A 22,908-nucleotide genomic window follows, 5' to 3' on the forward strand; every position below is an offset into this window, starting at 1 on the left:
GAGTGAAAATAATCGAATTACTTTCAACAGAATAATTTCTAATTGAAAAATATTGTAACTCATGTATGGCGCGGGTTCTAGCCCTGCCCATTCTCCACCTCCAAGGACCAAGAACGCCATCCTTAGTTTCCCACCCAAAGCTGCCCATTTTCGGCTCGGGCGGTTGTTGTTTTCTTGAACTGATTTTGGGCAGTGCGTTGGCTTGGCACATTGATTCATTTGGGAGTACATTGTTAAGGGGTTGCTCTGAAAGGTTTTTGGGGGAACGGCCTTCCTGTTTTAATTTCCTTGGTCACGTGTAAGCGTGTGACGAATTTTTAAGTGCATTTCACTTGTGCAAATTAGGAAACGATTTTTGCGATGTAAGAGTTACAATAACATTTGGAATAACATTTTAAGACTTCGACTACTGTTTATCGAGCTGTTTACCGCAGCTAACTACTAACTATGTTACTTTGCATTATAAGTATTTTATAAGTCCATCATCAACCATTTACAAAGGGCTAACGAACTGTTCATTTCTTTCTTTCCAGGTAACATTCATTTTTCGGTACTATTTTGGTTCTGGTAAGATACTTCGATCTTGATCTCCTTGACTTTAGTTTTATCAGATCGCCCCACAACTGCCCAACTCGACTCCCATGGAAAGAATAACCCATTAGGCATTGTTCAGCCTCAACTCATCCAAGTGTCTCTCAAGCGCAACCAATTAAGTTTGTGTTCTTGTATTAAGGCCAGGCCGAAAAGAGCCCAACCCAATTTCAGATGAAAATAACACTCCATGAATAAAATACAAATTTCCGTTTCCATATCCATTTTCACAACTCCAATCGCTGCCATTTCAGCTGCGTGCGCTTTCAACTTGAGTGCGTGGCGTACAATTAACATTTTCCATTTTCCATTTTCCGGTTGCCAGTTTGGCACCTTTCGTGACTGCCGTGTTTATGAATATTAAACGGGGAAGCTGGCATTTTTGGCGGCCATGTTGCCGTCGGTTCATCCATTTCGGTAGCAATCAATCTGAGAAAATCCTCCCCCTATCTGGTGCGTGGTATCTGCTATCCGGTACCCGGTATCTGGTATCTGCCTTCTGGTGGATGGACAGACGCCATTCCAGATGCCACAAAATCTCTCCGACTGGCGAAGGGAGTGCGCCAGTGAGTGACAGTTCGTCAGCTCGATTTTAGACACACTTCAGCCCTCGACGCTGCCGCCATAATGACAGCACTCATCCGTCATTGTCCATGTCCGTATCCCTGTCCGTGTCCGTGCCTCCATGTTTCAGTTTCCGTTCCTGCCTTTCGGGGGTGTTTTTCCCGATACACACGCACTAGAAAGTGTCCAAAAATCCGGCAAAGACAAGTCAAGGCGTCGTCTCTAGTTTCGGTAAAAATTTCCATTTCGTGTTTTGAAGCTGTTTTTTTCGCCCTCGGAAACACGTTTCTAAAATTGAAATTCTATTCTATTTTTTCCCGGTTCGGTTCGGTTCGCTTCGGTTCGGGTAATCATTTCATGTACAGTTTTTTGCGCCTAGATTGGAACATGTGCGTTGCCAACACCAGCAGGGAAAACAGGATCGAGAAGTGGGACAGGACAGGGCAGCATGTCCAGCCCCTTCTTGTCATGTCCTTCGGCTGTTCTCTTTTTGTGTTTCCTTGCTGTCTTTGGAAAATGTCGAAATTGATATTCGTTACAATGGAAACATTTCAATTTCCACTTGATGTTTTCGGACCTAAAACGGGGGCGTGTTCGACGGTGTTTTCCTCATTCTTTCTCTATTATTTGTTTCATTTTCGGGGGAAATTATTCGAAGAGGGGTTTGTGCCCGATTCGATGACAGGTGCGGCTCATAATTCGGTGTAATCATCTTGGTTGACTTATGTTCCCATTTTTGGGTAAGGATGCCAAATGGTTGCTAGTTGTCGCCCAGCCTTGGCAATGGAAATTGTTGTGGTAAGAAATATACCAATTAGGAATTATTGTGCGAAAATGCAATCATTTATTAATGGTATTACAACTCTATTACCAAATCTTCTTAAAATAAAATCGCACTCTAGTACTTAGTAAATGTTCCAATTTCCTAACAATTCTATTAGCATTAATTATTATTCAGCGCGTAAAGGACGAAGCCGCAAATGTGACCAACACAAGGCCTTCCGCCCCTTTTCGTCCTTCGGCCAACTCCCACTCACACAGACACAGACGCAGACACCGACAGACAGGGCCTGTCAGGATTGGATGCCCGCTGTTCCGTTCCTGTTGCCGCTGCTTCTTTCCAGCTCTTCCAGCTCTTCCTGCGCCCAAGTCCCCAGCCCCCCACTCCGATACTCCCCCACTGGCAGGACCCTTAACCCTCTGCTGGTGATGATTACAATGATGGCTTCTCCCGGCTCCTTCCTCTTTGCTTATTTGCGAGCTTTTGTTTTGCTTTCGTTGTTTGTTGCCAGCGGCCTTTCGGTTGATAATTTTTTGTTTCGGCCGCTTCTGCTGCTTCTGTTGTTTTCGGGTTTCGGTTTGGTGTTTTGTGTTTTTTGGCTTTTGTTTCGTCATGTGTGCATTTCATTTCATTTGATTTCCTATGGCGACTGCACTGGACGAAAAGTATTCGGGCGAGCCTATAAACAAATTATATTTATTGATGGATATTATATTTAATACTCTTTCCTTAGCGAAAGTTATGGGAGTGCAAATAAAGCAGTGCGTGAGGGAAACAAGTTTGAATCGATTTTCTGCAAAAATAGGCACAATTTAACTTAATACGTTTGTTGAATTTTCGTTTGTTGAATATTTTTATAGGTACTGTTATTAAACTAAATTCAAGGTAAGCAAGCCCATTTTTGTCCAGTGGAAGGCAGCGACGTCGGCCGCGGACGCGCGTCGACGCCGACTGAGGCAGCGGCGGCTACAGAGGCTTGTGCGCCCATGTTTGTTCTTTTGACAGGCAGTCAACCCGTCGTCATTTCATTTGTTCAGCAGCGCGCACTCAGCCATGCCCGCACCACCCCCTCCGCCAGCGCCCTGCCTCCTGGCCCACCCCCTCGACTCGCCACCCCCTTTGGGCAGCCCTCCCCTCTACCCCCTTCTACACAACCGCCAAACCGTTAGCAGAGGCAGCAGCAGCAGCAGCAGCGGCAGCGGCAGCAAAATGCCGTTTCCTTTCCCTTTTCAGTTTCATTTCCCGTACGCCCAAAGTTTCCCCGTCCCCGGAGTTTTCCCCTCGTCCGCCGCCCCTGTTCCCGGCACGGAGTCCGCCTGTCAGTCTAAAACGGAGAGCGAGCGTCCTTCTCGACCGACGACCGACGACCGTCGACCGTCGACCGACGACCCGTCGCTGGGTCCGCTGTCCGGCCATTTTGATTTATGTGCGTTTCATTTCGTCGTTCAATACTCATATGCGAATGCGAGCCGGAATGTGCGATTGTATGGGTGTGTGTGTGTGTGTGTGTGTGCGCTCGCGTGCGAGTGTGTGTGCGGATCGGATATGGGAGTTTGGAATATCTTTTGCCAGTCAACTCGCTGGCTCCCCGCCCATCGCTCCGAGCGGGATGCGGGATTTCCACAGGCAGGAGCCCATAGTTAGAAATCTAGCCACTGATTCACCAATAAATTAATAAAAATTAAATTAAAATGGGATTAAATCATGTGCTTTATATCATATCATTATGTAGGATTCCTAGAACATATCTCTACAAGAGTCTATTAGCAAGTATTGGTATTTAAACTAATTAATGTTACAAATGGTTTCATGGCTTTTAGTAATCTTCAGTTTAATTTTCCTAGCTGATATCTGATTTTTGTTGTTCATCAGTATTTGCCTGCCCCTGACTGTAAAAGTGGACATGTGTGCGCGTGTTTTAGTTGGAGGCACTATGCGTGTGCTCCCATTAGCAGTTGCATGGGAGGCTCTAATTTCGAGTCCTGGCCTGAAGTGGAAGCTGCCAGGACCACGTAACGTTTTTGATTTTCGTCTTTGTCAGCTTTTGGCCTGACATCAGTGGGTCGGCGGAGGGTGTTCGGCTTTTGAAGAGGGTGGCAGTGGGAGTGGTCCCTTTTCCCTAAGTTGAAATTTCAATTCAACGGATTTTGCGGCGAAAATTGTTTTTGATACGTCGTTGGCCATTGTGCCTGGCAGTTCTTCTTGAATCCAGGATATGGCTAATGACGTCCCGCTTCAAAGTGGCCCTGATTGAACGGCGATGCTCTGAGCAGGGGTCAGGATGATGTGCACTATGAGGGTGTCCTTTCGGGGGTGAGGAAGTGCATTAGGGATGGGCTGTGTACTAGGGTGCCGTGCAATCAGGAGAATTGCCGCGCTTAATGGATGTTAAATGTGCTCGAAACAGATGCCGAAATAAATTAAATTAACGCGAGTGAAACAGGAGCGAGGATATATAATTTAAGATGGTAGTGATTTTTCTCCGATATTGAATTTTAGCCGTCTCGAACATTTTATCTTACTGTTATAAAAATCTACCGTTGCTTACTTACTTACTCTTACTTTTTTTAATTAATTTAAAATAAAACCCAATAATTTATCTTTAAAATGCCTTTTTTGTAATCGGACTTATAAATAGGACATACTCGTAACCCCCTTTTTCTGGCATCTGCGCGAACTTTTAGCACCAGGCAGATCAAAGATTTTTAACCAAAAAATAAAAAAAGAAAACGAGAAAAGATGGACAACAACAACTGTTGCTAGTTGGTGCGTTGCAAATGCATTAAATGAAGTTATCAACTCCATCGCGCCGTCTTTGTCTGGCCTGCTCGGCTTCGTGCCATCTCTGTCTGAATAAAACACAGACTTTAGATTTATGGCTTCACGCAATTAGCGCTTAAATATATGCAAAGGGATATTGAGAATCAGTATAGATTTGAATGCAGGAGAAACACAGGACCTCAGGGCGTAATGAAGCCATACCGCTGACTTAGGGAAAGGAGGGGGAAGAGAGGTCCTTGGCCGTCGGCGTTCACTGACCGACGACACTCTCGATGACTTCCCCGTTTCCACGCTTTTCACTTTCAATTGCGGCTCAACTTTTTACTGTATAGAAGCGGCAACAACAATTGCGCCGCCAAAAGCCATAAATCTTATTTCTCCGCTTTTTATTTATTTTTTGTGTGCGTGCTCTTCGAGGGGGGATTTCCGAGAGGGGGATATTTGTATTTCATATGCATGGCGGTAATTTTTGTGATTATGTTGTTGCTGTATGTAGCCCAAAGAAACAGAAATTCAAGTTCAGCCTGTTCCCATAAACAAAAAAATATAAAAAGGGTTCCCTGGCTACTAAGCAAACACAGCTCCTCACCCTTGGTGGCTGCTGAATTATTATATATTCATGGCAGCAATTATCGGCTAAAAATCAAAGCGCCAATCTAAAAACGACAAAGAATTTCTATCCAAAATTTAAATTTCCCTTGTGCAAAGCTCTCAATTATTTAGTTATCATTTATATTCCACAGCATTTAGTTATCGATTTACATATTTTTTATTGCTTTCAATGTGTATTTAATTTATGCCCGTTTATAAATGTCCAGTCAAGTTGTACTTCTGCTATTTGAATGTAATAATTATTTCGAATATTACTTCACTGCTCGTCGGCAGCATTTTTGCCAACAAGTTGGCCAAAGCGCGGCAACAAATGTTGCTAGAGAACACAGTGCGCGGAAATTTATAATAGCAATTTTTGGATCTGGATAAAGAGCGCAATATGCCATAAACCAGAAATGTTTTATAAATAAATTCTAATTAAATTCACCAACATCTTAAGCTGCAAAATCATTTTATTTAGTATTCAAGTTTTTGTTCTGTAAATCTTATTATTGAATATGTGTTACAATTATGTCGGAGGACAATATTGTATCCATAATTATTTTCAGCATGCTTTTAATATTACGGCTTAGAATGAGCAAACAACTTTTTAACTTGTATTATTACAAAAGTTTTAGAACAGCCTAAATATTGTGCTGGAAAAACGTGAAATTGGACAATAAATATCTGCAATTAGCTTGTTTAAATCACTTTCAGTGTAAGAAATACATACGATTCCCGAAAAAGCGTAAAAACTACCGAACGAGCTACTAGTTGCCCATCCCGCACTGTTTGCGTTCTCCAGCCGGCGAGAGTGTGTGTTTGCACAAAAACAATGCCGCCATTTATCATTTTCGATGGTGGCCGTGTTGCTGCTGCTGCTATTGATGTTGCTCCGCGGCAGCAACATGTTGCAGGCGACAGCCATTGGCAACATGCGATGTTTACGAGCCGGGCTCATTGTGATTCACTGGCGGTTCAGTTGTGAATGAATGGACGTGCCAAATAGACGTGCCGCCGCCGCTCGATTCGCACTTTGCTTTCGGTTTTGCCGTCGTTTCACGCGTTTAGTTCCGTTCGGTTCATTCCCAGTTCCCAAATATCGGACATAGAAATACACTCCAGCGGTCCCGCAAAGAATAAGATAAAGAAATTTTGAAGAAGTATAAAAATAAATTCGAAAAGTCGATGGTTTCTCGTTCACTTGTGCTGCCTGCTCAGGACGAGGGCCCCACCAAGAGGCAAGAGAAACAACAAGAGGGAGCATAGGAACAGGAACGAGATAATAGTGACATAAGCGACCTTTTCGCAAATATTTTGGCGCAAAATGAGCGGGCGCCAAGTGCCGCGTGGTGGAGCCGCCTGAAAATGACATGGAAAATTCGCCGAAAATCGCGGGTGTTGGCAGCATCAATCGTAAAGCACGAATTTGATTTCTTTCATAATTTGTGGGTGCAACACGGACCCTCAGACCAAATATAGGGCTTATCTGATAGCCCGGCAGCAACATTGAACTTTCCGGCTGCGAAGGAGACGACACCAAGCCAAGATTGCCAATTTTCGTTCGGCTCGTTCTCTGGGCTCCGGCGATAAGAAATCCATGCTGATAAGGCCAGGAGGACGGTCCGCGCCAAATTGAATCCGATTCTGACCTGTATGAAAGCCAGCGGAGATACGGATACCTCTGGGTTTATGGGTAGAAAACGCAGAGCGTCGCGCCAACATCGAAATTATTTGCGTTTGCATCTTCTCGTCCTTTCGTTTATCGTTCTTATTGCCATCGTGGTGGCGCGGATTCTATTAATTTTGCTTCTGTATCGTTTGCAAAACCTAAAGAAATTCAAAAAGTTTGCCATCAGCAGCCGCAATACAAAAACCAGCCCAGCCGAGTGTAAAGCCCAGCATACAAATATCAATACAAACATAAACATTTACCCAATCTCAATCTCAAAACATTCGCATCGTTTCCACACAAATATGCTTAGCTCGCCCGAATTGTGATTGTACATATATTTTAACGGCATTAAATAGAAATGTTTAAGCAGTAATTTAAGTGTAAATCTTACAAAACGTCTACGTTTTTAAAAAAGAAATTGTGATATTATATATTAAACGGGAAATTCGAAGTATCAGAACAACACTGTGTATATAAAGTGAGCGATGAACATCAATGAATATTTTAGCTGAGCAAAGTACACACGAATGAATATAAATATACATAATATATATTTTGGGCACCGACTTTTACACAACAACTTTATATCGATAGAAAAGACACGAAAACAATCACAGAAAACTAAGGTAAATATTTATAAATATTTTAACAACCTTGATCAGGGGTAAATTGAGCATTTCTTAAGCAAATTGTTTTTAAAAAATTATATTTCTGACAAATAGATTTCAAAAAATTATATAAATCTGCTTTATATCTAAGTCAATTGATTTCCCTGTAAGCTTCCATTAAATTAATTACTCATATAAAATTTGCATACCTAAAAGCTCTTGTTTTCAGAGCTGCAAAAATATTTCAATTGTCGTCATATTCCAGTTTACTCTCACACACAATAAGCCGCAATCAATGAAATGAAATACAGCAACCATAAAGATTCATTTCGAACGGCCTAAAACAATGAAATGCCAAGTCGTCGAAGAGATAATAGTTGATAATCAAATTAATTAGCATAAGCGCGTGTCGATAATTCAATGTAATCGCAAAGCTGAACCTGAATCAGAATAATTCCCATAGAAGCGAGCACCAGCAGTCGGATGATTAATGGCAACAAATAATACCACTGCGATGGAGGGGCATCGTCGAATGATATTCACGGCTAGTTGCAATTTAATTAGATCATTAAAGCAGTTCATAAATCTTTCTAGGCTCGCTCGTCGTCGTTTTACAAAGCAAATTAGCACCGGGTAATCGGAAATCGCGATTCGTAATCGTGGTTCAAACGTTTCATTGCCTCAGTAATCAAACAAGTTGTTCGCCAAACACCAAATATACAAAATGAAACCGGGAAACTCGCGAAATTGCACCTAGTTTATGGAGGGAGAGGGACGGAGGTTGAATTAGAGCGAGAGAGCCGCAGAACATATGAAATAATTAGCACACGCAGATGCAGCGATGGCAGATAAGAAAGAGAAGGAGCGCGAGGGCTATGCACAGAGCGAGCGAGATGGAGAGCTGCCATTCCCCAATTCTCCCAATTCTCTGTCCCCCGCAACATCTCCGCTCTCGCTCGCTCAGCTGCAATTGGCAATGGCCATAAATCATTTCTCGCTCACAATTTCGCGCATATTTTTTAGTTTTCTCTCATCTGGCATATGAATATGTTCGCCACACACACAGCAACAAGAAGTGGCGTATCCGTGTAGTCGGGTAATAATGATGTGCCGCTGAATGGCGTCAAAGTATTCAAGTAACAATTAATTTAATTGCTAGTGCAAAGAAAAAAAATTACAAGAATGTTTTAATGTTTCAGGTGTGTAATGAGAAGCGGAAAATCCTATGGATTATCAAATTAGAGATCTCTATCGGGCTCTGTTTGATTAAACGATTGCAGCATATTTTTAGACTTTGCGGAATAATTAAGGCTTATAACTGAGTTAATTAGCTTTTATTATAGCTCGTGATTTCGAGCTAAGATTATCTATGGAATCGTAGCCAGTTATGCTTCAACTGCTGTAAACATAGCTTTAACTTAATGCAACATCTGTATGAAATTAACGAAATCATCAGGTTGTATGATTTTTGACTGAAACACAATTATTATTAGACTGATTTTCGGGGGTTTTTTAAACACTGTGCAACGAATTTTCCTTTTTTCTGGCGCGTTTCCCTTTATGGAATCATCAACAAATTGCATCTCGCACCACGCTCTTTATTTGTACGGCACTTTCATTGAGCAAACAATTCCGAGACAGATAAAAACAATCTCTTTGTTGCTCGTGCGCATATTTATATAGTAAATATAACATGCTGTGGCAATCATTTCAACGCCTCCCGTTGCACAAAGCTCCCCCCGCCCAAAGCCCAAAGCCCAAGGCTGTGGCGCACGAACGGTACTAAAAAATCACTGGAAAAAAGAGTAAAAACTGACAACTGTTCGGCGAAACTAAACCAGGCTCACAAGCCACCAACGGTGCAAAATGGCTCCAACGGCTGAGGGGGCGGCAGGCCGACTTGTGGGACCCCGTCAGACGGCCGTTTTTTCCCTGGATTTGTTGTTGTTGCTGTTGTCTATCGGTTTCATAAGTTCTATGAATAAATTTCCATAAATGTGTTTATTTTTTCGTTATTTTTTTCATTCTGCCCGTCGTCTGCCTGCCCCAGAGCTGCGACTACAGCTGGTTCTGGCCGTAAGTCTGATCAAAACTGAGGTGAACTGCGGCTGCACTGGGAGAAAATCGAAAGTAAACCAACGAATACGTTATTTATAGCTTAATCTTGAACGAAGAGCAAAAGTAAAACATGAAATAAGCAAAATGGACTAAATTAAGTGTTCTTTTAAATCTTATATTGTGCAAACCATATTGTGCAGTCCTTACATATGTTAAATGATGATTCGTTTGAAAGGAACTGTTCCGTACCTACTGAAAATACCTTCCACAAGTAATTTGCTTTAGTTTTATAAATATATTTGAGCCAGGTACATTTTGTTGTGCTTAAATAGCCTTAATTTGACCGCCTTTCTTTCACTGCAACGTAGCCGTGCACGTCGGATGCAACTACTGCAAAATGCAACGCAGAGAACAATTTTCAATATAAGCATCAAGTGACTAAATGTTGTTGCTGCCGTGCATGTTGCTGCTGCGCGTGTGTTGGAAGCGACAGTTTGACTGACATTTTTCTAGCATATCGTTTACATATTCGTTAGATTTTGCAGCGTGCCTCGAAGTCGCTGCAGTTGCTTGTTGTTAGTGCTGTTCAACATGCTGTTATATTGAATAACACACGCACTCCAACAACTCCAACTGGAGACGTATACTAACCGTACGTATCTGTGCATACATATGTGCCGGAGTTGGGACCCGAGAGTCTGGGGCGGACAAGTGCAGGCTGTCAGTTGAGCTAAAGTTGAGCTTGAAGGGGGGTACTTTGTGTGGGTCCCGTGTGGGTGTCCTTTGTGTCCTCTCATGTGACTCCTGTCACTTGCAGTTTTCGCTGCGCGTGGTATTAAAAATTAATTTTGCCATAAACCCCACTAATTGCATTATAATGAAGCTGTCGTTGTCACCTGTCGTCCGATAATCTCTCGCTCCCACAAAAGTATCTTCCAAATGCAGACAGATGCATGCAGTTGTCAGTTGCAGTCCGGCAGTGCAATTAGTTGCAAATTGTATGCACTACAATTTAGTTCTAATTTGAAAAGCACATTTTAGCCTGTCTGTTGGGGAGCATGTACACAGAATTCATTTTTTAACATCCTAATTGAAGTTTGATGAAGCCATCATTGTCACATGTCGTTCGAAAATCTCTCACTGTAATATAAGTATCTGCCAAATGCAAATGCAGCCAGACTTGCAGTTGTCGCTGCAGTGCGGCATTGCAATTAGTTTACAAATGTTATGCGCTTCGCTTTATTTTATGATAAAATCACTTTGAGGAGCAGCACTCCATTGCATGCTCCCAATGATCAAAGGCTATGGCCAGATAATCTCAGGCGCTCTCGGTGTCCATTAATATGGAACGACAAGCGATGTCGTCCAGCGATTGCCATCAATCTGGCATTAATTTCAATTTCAATTTCTGTGTTTTTTCCCCTTTATCTGCAGCAAGCGATAGAAATGTCACAGCGCTTAATCAAAGCGCCGGCGGCAGCTTGGGAAGATCCGTTCGACATATTCGCCGATATTATTCTCTATTTCTCCTCTGCTGGCCCAGATTTCAGTCGGCCAACTAGTTCCCATTGATTTCAGCTCTTGGCCGCGAATAGCCATTAATTTGCCTTAATTTAAAGCTGCGGGCTCGCCGATTTATCAAATGTGGGAGAGGTTGCTCGAATAAAAACCACTGATGAGGTGATGTGTGGTTTAAAAAAGTGACTTTATTTCTTGCTCGCATAATTATTTATATATACAGTATATGCTATTAAAAGAGTATATTACTTTAACGAAATCCTCGTTCCATGTCTATCACAAGCTCTAACGAATTATAAGTACCCTAAAGTTTTATTATAAACTTTTGTTTTTGACTACTGATTATCTTTCTTATTTAAAAAAACTTGCCAAGTATTTTTGTTGTAGCTCTTTTCCCAGCCAGCCCCTCCTTAGTTTTAGATGTGTATACCTATTATTTTTGGGTCAGTAGCAACTGTCGATTCTTCTACTCCCTGATCCCGTGCCATTTGTTGTTGCCGCGGGTGTTAGCCTTTCCATTAAGCCAACTGCCATTGTTGAGGTCTCTCTTGGCCAAGGAACAATGTGAAAGGGCAGGCAACAATGGCGGAGCGGGAAAAGGGGACTCGCGGGTATGTTGGCCACGTTAATGATGACACGCGCCCAACTAGACGCTGCTGAGGAGATCCCAAAACAAATTAACATACAAGGCCGGAAAGGAGGGGAAAAGCGGAGGGAAACCGCCAACGCAGTGGATCCACTGGCTCATGTTGCTGTTGCAGTGGCAACTGTTGTCGCTGTTGCAGTTGCTGCCGCTGGATGTTGCTGCTGCTGTTGTGTTGTCGGTACAAATAAGGCGAGTGCACAATAGTGCACCTTTGGGGCAGTGGGAGGGGCAGGGCAGGGGCAGGGGCAGTGGCAGCTGCAGCTGCACTCTGCAGTCTGGCGGCAACAACATCGGGCCACAGCTTACTGGGGATTAAGTCAATTGCACTCGAATGTCAACCAAATGCCGCAACAAGTTGCCAACGTGCAGCCAATAACTTAATTAGCCATGGAGTGGACGTAGGCTCCATGAAGTGGCCGCTGCTGTAGTTGTTGCTGTTGTTTCCTTATTGTTGCGGGTAGCATGGGGCTAAGTGGGAGCAGGACAGGACTTAAGCGGAATTATGTAATCCGGTTGAGCCCAGAATGTGCGAGCATTGCGGCATATGAGTGCGCTCTGAAGCTTCCAGACCACTGAAACTTCCATCGATGTAAATGTTTCATCCGGGATATTATTATAGTCCAACTCCTTAATAAGAACAGTATCTAATGGATATGGATGGAGGTAATGAACCGTTGCCGAATTCGGTAACTGCATTACTTAGGACTTTTCTGGCTGCAAAATAATACAAGAAGAAGCCTACAAAGTGACTCATTGAATGATCGACATTTTTTCATAGCTAACTTGCTTATCCCCGAAGCGATTTTCCCGCCCCCAGACTGATCGCCATTTTTTGTAGCCCCTGCCCCAACGCAAGGCTTTTGTTTCGATTCGCGACACAAGCCCCAAGAAGTTAACCAAAACTCAAACATGTACAAAAACGAGACCTGAGTGCGGCGCATAATTGCCGTTTTCCTTTGAACTGCAGCTCCTGCAATTTGCTTATCGCCCGGCGATCGGGATTGCCAATAGGGAGCCCGTAGGGGCGGTGGGGGATCGAAAGCGGGAGGGGCACCGGCATTGTTGTTGCTTGGCGCTGTCTTCTTCGCCGCTGTTCGCTGTAAGTTCGAGTACATTTCAATTAATTAACATTCAACTGCACATGCGCAGCGACATCACAAAAGCGGATACCGAAAATTGCTGATTGCGCCAGATAAACTCATTTACAGCGGTTAAATGCCACCGGCGGCGCACATTGCCAACACTCACGGGCGTTTCGGGCGGGAAGTCGGGCGGTACGTCCGTAGAGCGATTGAGCGGTCGGCACGCTGTCCACTTGGGCCACAGTGGCGTCCATTGTGCACTTTCAATAAAGTTAGGCACTGCGGAAAAGTTTTGGACTAGTCATGCTAGAAACTAAATATATCATTTGAATAGGCTCGCCGGCCACTCAGCAACTTGAGTACAAATTATATCAGACAAATTCGAGTTTTAATTTCAAATGGAAACAGATTTACCTATTACAATCGTATAAAATATAAATCCTAGTTGCGTCCCCAATTTGGAACATCCCACCGTTGCCCAAAGACTTAAGCATTAAGCAATTCCTCAAGCAAACCAATAAAACCCCTTCTCAGATTGAAAATCGACTCTCCTTCTTGGTATTTATTTTCTGAGTGTACGCCTTGGCTGAGGCCTCTGATTGACAACGATCCGAGCGATTCGCCTGATGTCTATCGCTGCACACGTTTCTGGCTGAGGCTCTGTTTTAGTTTCCTTCTGGCCGGCTTCTGGCGGAGCCACTTCTTCTGAGGCTGATGGCCACCTTGTCCATGTTGGCCAACTCCATGTTGGTCTTCCATGTTCGTGTTCCAAGGCCCTGGAAATTGTCATGTTGTTTTGCGGCCCGACGAACTCCGTCGCTGAGCAGAGATGCTTATCGCCACGTCACGTTACAAATTTATGCCGCAGCGACATTAGAAAAATTATTGTAATTAGCCAGCGGGCAAGTGAGAGAGAAGGAGGTGTGCGAGCGGGAAGGAGCACACACACACACACCCTCACGCGCGCAGAAACGAGTGGAGCAGAAGTGGCTGAAGTTTGGTTAGCCTGCTACCAGTTAACAGTCGCAGTTGTTTGTGGCCGCCTTGTAATCCTTTCCACAAACAGCCAACGGCGACGGGCGCCGCCAATATCCTGCACACTACCAAACAAGATACACATAATACCCTATATACACAGACATGTGTGGTATCCACATATGACAGCAGGGAGATTATAAGGGCAACCGTGTAAAGCGTAAAATGTCTTAATGATAAACAAACAGAAAAGTTTTGCCGGCTACGGTTAGGATTTCGCATGGTGGCTAGAAAGAGGGTTCTTTTGAGGTACCAGCGATGCAGGCAAAAAACGGTTAACTGTCTGATACGTTTGCGTTGCACGTGGCGTATACGTTATATTCGTTAAGTGGGGGCGAAGTAGAAAGGATAAGCTGGGATGTGTTATAGCTATACAACTAAATTAATATATACTTATTTTTAACCCTTTAGTGTGAGTTCTTTCCTCTGATTTTCGCGACTGTTTGTCATTACATCCCGTTGCTGTTTCGAACTTATTCACAATTCTTTATAGACGTGTTACAGCCCTGGCTCTTTCTCACCGCCCCACCCGCTCCCTTGCACCTTCGGTTGGTTACATTGAAATTGCATGTTAGCACGCAAGTCAGGAGTCCCGCCCCCCAACCCCACCGCTCCTGTGCGCCTACCGTTGTTGCCGTTTTGCCGTTTTGCCGTTTTGCCGTTGTTGCTGCCACCGTTGTTGGTATAATGTCTTCTTATTATGCTGCGACACTGTTGCGGCCGAAACTCGTATTCCGCCCCCTTGAACGTGGCTCGTGGGTCGCTGGTTATTGGCAAATAAAATGTCTAAGCTCGCAAATTTCGTATAAAAAAGTAAACCACATCGGGAGAATAAATAAAATATGGTTTTGTTATCAGTGGAAGGGATCGTGTATGCGGCTAATAACATGCAATTTCCACCAACAGCAACCACGAACGGCACGCATATCCATTCCACACATTCTACAAAGTAGTACAGAATATAAGCCCCTGCACACACAGTTTTCCTTGCGGGGCATTTTGGCCAAAAGGAAGCAGGTGAAAAGTAAACCATTTGCATGAACACCCACGGGGCGTATGACGAAATGAATATGACGACGACAACCAAGGCAACAAAAACAGAGTGCGAGGGAGACAGGCACATGGGGCGTAAAAGAGACGGGGAGAACAGCAGCGGCTCGTTGCAGAGGTGCTGAAAATTAATAATTGTATGATGAATGCAACAGGGGCCTAGATACCTACACACCATGTACGTTTTTCTCACTAGGGTATACAAAAAATCTCTCTTATCCGGCTGCAAGCTTAAAAAATCGGGGGTAAAAATCTTTTAAATATATTTCAAATGCTTAAAGCTGGTCAGAGAAATGGTGCTCATCCGAATCTTTAACTGCCCACAATCGCTTACAAAGAATTCAAATCAAAATTCTCAAAATTGGCGCTGCCTCTTTCCCTTCCCGCTTCAAAAAGTATACCGAAAACTTGTTTATTTCTTTTTAACCAACTTGTGGGGACAAAGCCAAAAGAGGCAGGGAACGGAACGCCAGGCGGAGGACGAACATGAATAAAATTTGCGTAAGAGTGGACAACAAGCGGAATTCGCAGCGAAAGGGGCGGGGTGGGGGGTGTGGCAGGGCGGCATTTCAATTGGGATGAGATAAACAGAAAGAGACGGAGATGCACGGAGCTGACCGGAGATGGTCCGCTCGCTTAATAAAATAATGCGACAGAAGGAACGACGGCGATGAGGATGCGGTTCATGATGATCAAAGACGATGATGATGGCTTTAACTCACTGCGAATTATGGAGTGTGTGTGTGGCTTTGATGGTGTGCCGTCCGTGTGCGTTTGCATTTGTGTGGCGCGAAGTGAATTAATGGCTTAATTGAAAAATTTGTTCTCGCCATGAGAATTTACTGTGCCTGGTTGCCGCTCAATGGAGGCAAACAATGTGACAGTCGAGTGGACAAATTGAGCGATTTCCCAGTGCCGCCATACTCAATGTGGATTTACAGATTTACAAAATTTTGCACAATTTTTAAAAAATATCAAATACAAAGTCTTAGTTTTGTCTGAACTGGATCTAGATGAAAAAACGCGTGTAATTTCACGAGATAGTTTTAGTCGGTCGAATATAAATTATAAATAAAACTAGGAATACAAATTAATCATAAGATCTGTAATTTAAGAAGTTAAGAAAACAGTATTCCTAGTACAGTAAGGACTTCTTAAGTAAGGACTCATTTACATTAAATAATATTAAAAAGATTCGATTCTCCCTGTCCGTCTCGGCATCTTCATTAAGGCCAACACTTGGGCATAACAAACCAGTTTGTGCCAAAAGGATGGGAAACCTGTAGCACCTGTATCCACAGCAGCCAGGCCAGCATCCACGTCCAAGGGGCACTAATCAATTTCATATCAATTTGTAAATTTGCAATAATTACGATAATTAGCTGCGAGTATCTGCCAAGTGCGTTGGCCTGACTGGTCCGAAGCCCAGCTTCCTCCGCCTCGCTTTCCCCTTCGAATGCATTCAAAGAATGCAGCGAGGTGATAATGAGATTTTCAATTCAATAAAACACCAGGCTGGCATTCGCACTTGCCAATTTTGGTGGGGACCGACGGAACACAGGAGTCTGGGCCTCGCATGAATATTTCATTCAATTTACACTTTGGCCGTGGACCGCTTTTTTCCTCCTTTCTGCTGCTGGCCAACTAATTAAGTAATTTTTTCGCTCTTGTGACTTTTGCTGTCGTTGATGTGTTCTCTCGGCCGCTTACCGCTTACCGCTTGCTTATTATTTTTATGGTCTTTTAATCAACACATTGCGAATTTCGAATCGGAATTGAGTTAGGTTCTTTCCGAATGTCTGCAAGTGACTTTGCTAAATTAATGCCGGCCAATGATTTAATTGGTTCGAATCGAAGCCAATTGAGCTGGAAATTACCGAGAAGCAGTGGATAATTGTTATAAGCTTGTGAGAATAGAATGAAAATAGCGTATAAGTTATTTTTCTCTTCGATATATGTAATTTTAATATGTTTTTCCTTTCTGTTTCAGGTAAATCTTCAACGCCTTGCGGAAAGATTCAATAACAGTTCATGGTAGAGTAAACTATTTTCCATCTCATTTCCTAACCCCCGAACAATGTAATTAAATGCGTTTGCAATTTCCCCGCCCGTGCTTGGAAAAGCGAAAGGAAAACTTCAATAACTGGGAGACGGGATAACTTGAGCCCGGCAAAGGAAAACCACCCCACAATATCACGCACATACACGTGCACTGAGTTACCCCATTTTGGTCGGGGTTGTTTTCCCATTCGAACGCTATGGGTAGAACAAGAAGGAATCGAGGAAAAATCCACCCGGTTTTTGTGGTGCCTGCGATTACGATGTTCTAATGCCATTTTCGTTTCTCCACCTCCGGTTTTTTTGCCTGCCGTATTTGGTATTCATCCATATGGCAGCTGGTCAGGAGCAGGACCAAGTCGAAACTGGACTAACCTTATCGGCTGGGTGCCTGGCCAGTTTTAGCTTCGGTTATGGATCTTCAAATTCCTTTATGCACGGCAAGAAATGTTTCGTCGTTGCTGATTAATCATCTAAATGATTTTAAGTGCTTACAATTTTTTTTTAGTTACATATTTCAGTTTAAGGCCAAACGGAGCTAAAAGAAATCAATCGTAGACGCACTTAAAGCAATTTAAATGTGTTCCAGCTTGAAATTCAATATTTTCTCAGATTTCCCCTTTCTGGAATCTCCACTGTAGCACACACGCACAAAAATAAATATCTGCAGCCCATTGTCGGCTTTCGAAATGTGCTGAATTTTCCCATGGGGGCTACAGGAGAGAACTGAAATCTCAGCTAGTGTTATTTCTATCTATTTCTGTGTGTGGGGGCTGTTTTACCACCATTCTGTATCTGCAAAGTAGTTTTAGATACTTTCGCTCCCCTGCCCTACGTTTGGCTACTTACTCTTCCTGCTAAATGTTCGCACTAAGCGATAGCCAAATTGCAGTTGAAATGCTTTTATCGATTAAACAGATTCGTGTTTGGATTTTAGGAGGGCGAGGAAAAGAGTGGGAGCAAGTAGTTAGTGTTTGTCACGCCAAAGTTAAAATGCAGGAAAACAGATTCCTGAGACAACGGCAAAGTTCAATGGAACTAACAGATAGAACAGTGTGTCGAAGTCCATTTGTTTGTTATCAACCGAGCCTTTAATTGGACGTGCAGTGTTGGGTCCATTATAAATAATATAAATAATAAATTGCGCAAAACTTCCTAAAAGTTAATACATGTTCCGACTTTAGTCTCAAATGTTTTGGCTCTGAGCTGTGAGTTCTATTGTTCTACTGTTCACAAGTTTTAGAATATGCGTTGTAATAACAACTGAGTTGTTTTTTAGCATTTGAATGGCCTTTTAATTACTTTAATGAATTTGTGAGTGCATTTTCGTGGAAACTCTCTGTGCAGTTTTCGTTCATTTCGTCTTTTTTAGCGCCCTGCCCCTCGGCCATTTGTAATAATTAGACTAAATGGCTGGCAGCACTGAAAGGAGGCGTGGGTGGTGACGAGGTGCGGGAAAATTTTTAATTAGCAGGCAGGGCCGTCAGCGTGGTCGTTGTGGTGCGTTGTGTTGCGTTCTGTTGCGTTCTGCGGTGCTTTGTGGCGTTGCTGCAACACGTGTACAGTGCGGCACATGGATATATGGGCACTCACTCACGGTTACGATTGTAATCCCCATGGACGCAGGCTCAGTCTGGTTTTTGGTTCCCAAACAGCGAAAACTACTTTGCCCCAAGGTGTTGGTTGGTGGCCCGATGTCAGCTGCGCATTAGCCAAAAGTTACAGCCTAACACTGAGCGGAAAGCGCCATAGTGAATGTTATATTAGGGGTCTTATATTTTAATACAATTTAGCAAATTATTAGTTCTTAAATTATGAATTATGAATGAATAAGTGCAGTTGGGTTCCATTTCATTTGACGAATTTCGCTTGGCGACCCCTTGTCGCTAATATTTTCTCCCAGTACAGCAAAGAAACCACCTCCCCTGCCACGCCCCTCGGAGGGGCGTGTTCGTGGCGGATACGGCGACATTTGCCTGGCAGCTCGTCATGTTGCCAACTAATTTCATGAAAGTTGACAGAGCCACATGTGAAATCAGCCGGTGCTGGCTTTCTGTTGAGTAGGAGGTTGCCTAAGCTAACAATGCCCAATGGAATTGTTCGGCTTCTTTTTCCCTTTTTGTGGCGTTGACTAAATTAACATTGACATAGCTCGTTGTTGTTGCCGCTGCCACATGTGGCTTACATGCTGGCTGGGCGGGAAAATGGAGTTTGGCTGAAAGCAAATAAAATATTCACACATTTTCCATTTCATATTTTGAGTGGCCGCGTTGAAGTTTGCGGCCAGCGCTAAATGAAAATGAATTTCACATTTCCATTTCCACTTTTCCCTGGGCTCTATTTTGTGGCGCCATGTAATTATCATATCATGGCGAGTCCGAGGACGAGGACGAGTTTCCAGTCCCCCGAGGGCAATGAGTGGGGGATGTGCTCCAAAAGGGATTAACCCTGGCTGAGCATTAGGGTTTTGTGGACAGCAAACTACTATCTTCTTTTTGTTTAAAAGTTGACCTTAAGTGGCAGGAATAGGAGCTTTAAACTATAATCTCTTGATATGCTAGAAAGAGTTTATTTCAAAATGTCTAATTTGATTTGATCAGTTCTATTCCTTTTAGGGCTCCACTTTCGGGGTCGGTGCAGACACCAGGAAAATGAAAATCAATTATAAACTCGTTTTCCAATTACGACCGTGAAAAACAAAAAGCTCATATAGCACACACACGAGTGTGTATAAAAAATGTGTGCTAGAGCATATCCATCTATATAATTTGCTAAACTTTCGTTTGCTGTAGCATTTTGTCGCACTTTGTGCGAAAATCTCTTGCTCCCCATTTTGCCTGCCCGCCGATTTCCCAGTCAAGTTCACTTAAGCAATTTGTTGTTGCTCGGACCGCTTTTCTCGCTTTATTGTTGCTATGTGCAACTGCTGCAGTTGCATCTGCTGCTCCCAAGGCATTTCACGCTCGTTGGCAGGCGGCGCCGCAGGCAAAGCTGCAGCTGAAGCGCTGAGAAACAGCGATGGCAAGCTGGCTATTTTTTAAGGCATCCAGTTCAGCTTTAGCTGCATTTATAAAAAATCGGATAAATAAAATACTTCAAGGTCTCCTAAGCTGCAAAGAACTAAAGAATTTAAAGTTACGTGCAGAAAGTATTTAAGCGCATTAGCTAAATAAATTAGTTTTAGACTTTTGTGCATCCCCTCGGCGCTCTAGTAGTTGGAGTCCAAAGTCCTGGCATCACTGGAGATACAAAGAAGAGCCAACGAGCCGTTGCCAGACATCCCAAAAAGAAGTGGAGCGCTCGAGGGTGGGGTTGGGTAGTGGGAAATGGGAAGTGGAAAGCGGGAAGCGGGAAAATGGGAAAATGGGCAGACAAAAGCCAAGTCAACTCAAGGCAGGCAGAAGCTATGCAGCAGAGGGTGGCGGCTACTGGGGCGGTCGCGTTTTCCATTTCGTTGAAGTGGAAAATATTTTGTAAATATTTTCGTGTATTCCTCGTTCTCGTTTTGCTGCGTTGTTTTTCTTTGATTTCGTTTTGTCTGTTGTGGCTCTGGCTCTGCCTCCGCAGTTGTTATTTTTGTAAAGCTCCGAGTTTATTTTCCCGCCCGCCCCCCGCCAGCGGCCCCTTGTTCTGTTTTGTATTTTTACAAATATTTTGTGTAATCTTTAAAGCAGACAATGATGACAGCCAGCGACGATGGCGGCATTTTGTGTCACATCCTGAAGACTTCCATGGGCGGCGGGGTCGGCGGTGGCAGGGGGCGACAGTGGGCGGCGGGTAATGCCAAAGTATTTAAGCACGTGCACGCACAGTGGTGCAAAAGCCGCGGCAGGATTCAGTTGGGGATTACAGGACAGGCCCTGGGGCAACATCATCATTGTCACCAGGCAGCCCTTTTGGACTCTTTCGGCACAGTTTGAACCAAGTAAAAGTACTGACTCAATTTCGAGCTGCAACTAAAATTACGCTGCATTTAAAAAACATGTATGGATATAATTGACCAGTTCAGTGTGTCATCAAGGTGCGATTGTAAGCATATTTGATTTGTCCAACTAGGAAATGGCTTCAAGCATATTTAGGAAATAAGAGTACCACACAGTAGAACCTCAGTAAACCCTCTTCGCGATTACCCACCGTATCCAGAATCCCAGTGCGCTCCGCTGCGGTATCTCTTTTGCTGAAATGGACTCATATTTCGCGACAGGCTGTTAGTCAGCAATTCAGTTGGTTGCCGGGTCCCGGGTCCCGAAGTCACTGAGCCTGTCATGACATTCGCCACGAGTTGGGGGGTGATACGTCTTATACATATAGACTTTTTCCAGCCTTTTGTTTTAGCATTTTTGCAATGTAGCCTGCTTTGCCTGGCTGTCGAGGGTTTTCTCGTCGCCGGCTTCTGTCCCGCTCTGTTCTGCGGAAAATAGAACAAAAGTTTTTGTCGCTGTCACAAAAGTGTCAGGCGGCAAAGTTGAATGCTGTCCCAAGGAGAGCGGGGAAAGTGGCAACGGGGCGGGGTAGTGGGTCAGAGGGAGGGAATCTCAACGATTTGAATAAGTAAATAAAGTATGAAACGGGAGCACATGGCGGCAGATGAAGATGACACTGCTAATGCGACGGCAGATAATCGAAGGAGGTTAAGACCGCAACACAGCGATACCAGAAGCTACTTGTTTTTAAGTTGGCTAAAATGAGCTGAAGCCTAAAAAGTGAGTAGTTCTAGGGAGTTAAAGCGCTGATGTAGTCCAAGAATATCAAAATCTACAAAAGATCGTTTTAATGGATTGCCGTTGACTCTGGCCAAATAAACGCGACGTTTTATAGATTGCTGCGTAATTGATTAATTAAAGCTTTTTGGCCTCAATTAGAGCGGGACAATTACGTGTTGACTTTGTGACATTTCCACGCAATTGATCGAAGGGAAGTCCCTCAGTGCGTCGCTCGCATTTTCGCCGGAAAAACAAGTCTAGATAATCTTTGCCACTAACAGGCAATTAAGCAAATTACAGAGTTGCCTGTGAGCACGTAGGCCAGGTTAATTGCTCTATTTTCTTTGCTTTGCCCAAGGTAGGGAGTTTGGAAATTCTGTGCGCTTTATGGCGGTTACCTGGCCAGGTCCTTTTCGTGTGTTGCATCATCTGCGCCAATCCTTATGCAATCCATTGCACCCATGCACTTTCACCTTTGACACCCGCTGGCTTTCGTGAACCCACACCAGCAGGGTCTCCCAGGACAGGTTCTGGCTGAGGGTTTTCCCTGAAAGTATTTGAGGAGAAATCGGAGAGAGAAATCGGTATTTTGCGCCTTGCTAACAACCAATTTTGGTAACCTCTTCACCTCTTTTCCCTTGGCTATGGCACAACTAATTTCACTTTCCGCGTTAAAACATTATTTATTTTCGTGGCTCAACCAATTTGCCTTCTTTTTTGTACGGCTAGTGGTCATAAAACGAAATTTAATTACCTTCCACTTAAATGTTTCTACGCGTGGTTGATTGCGATACCGCAGCAACATAAAAACCTTTGCAAATTGTTGACAACATTGCTGTGCTGGTTTTCTGTGTTTTTCCTTACACACAGTGTATTTATATATTTATTTCTTGTTTGCTGGGGTCAGCAGCAGCAGCAGCAGCAGCAGCTCTTGAACCGAAACTGGTCAGGAAATTATAATTTTCACACGCAACCCGGTCCGAAGGCCAGGCACTTAACAATTCAATTGTAGCACAATATATTTCAAAGCCAGCAACTGCACTTAACGAGGCCTTTGCGGTGACAAACGCAGATAGTGGATTGGATCCCCAGGATCGCGTGCTCCGGGATCTGCGTGAGGAGTCAGCATCTGAGCATCTGAGCATCTGAGCATCTGAGCAGCCGAGC

The 22,908-nt window shown here is 43.7% G+C and overlaps 1 protein-coding gene across 9 annotated transcripts in view; it reads left to right on the top strand.

The window, feature by feature from the left end:
- Positions 1-22,908, top strand: part of LOC6553142 (homeotic protein antennapedia) — a 104,075-nt gene that overhangs the window by 61,226 nt on the left and 19,941 nt on the right. For 2 of the 9 annotated variants that reach the window (XM_001979090.3, XM_015153947.2), the window contains exon 1: positions 6,277-7,609. The exons of 4 other annotated variants lie outside the window; for them this stretch is intronic. The gene's annotated coding sequence lies outside the window, so the exon portion shown is untranslated. Of the gene's footprint in view, positions 1-550; positions 568-6,276; positions 7,610-16,970; positions 17,015-22,908 lie in introns of those variants that run through there. 3 more of the 9 variants (XM_026976637.1, XM_026976641.1, XM_015153949.2) reach the window with 3 other exon arrangements.

The sequence above is a fragment of the Drosophila erecta genome, unplaced genomic scaffold (genome assembly GCF_003286155.1).
Source record: "Drosophila erecta strain 14021-0224.00,06,07 unplaced genomic scaffold, DereRS2 tig00000000-arrow-pilon, whole genome shotgun sequence".
NCBI lineage: Eukaryota > Metazoa > Arthropoda > Insecta > Diptera > Drosophilidae > Drosophila > Drosophila erecta.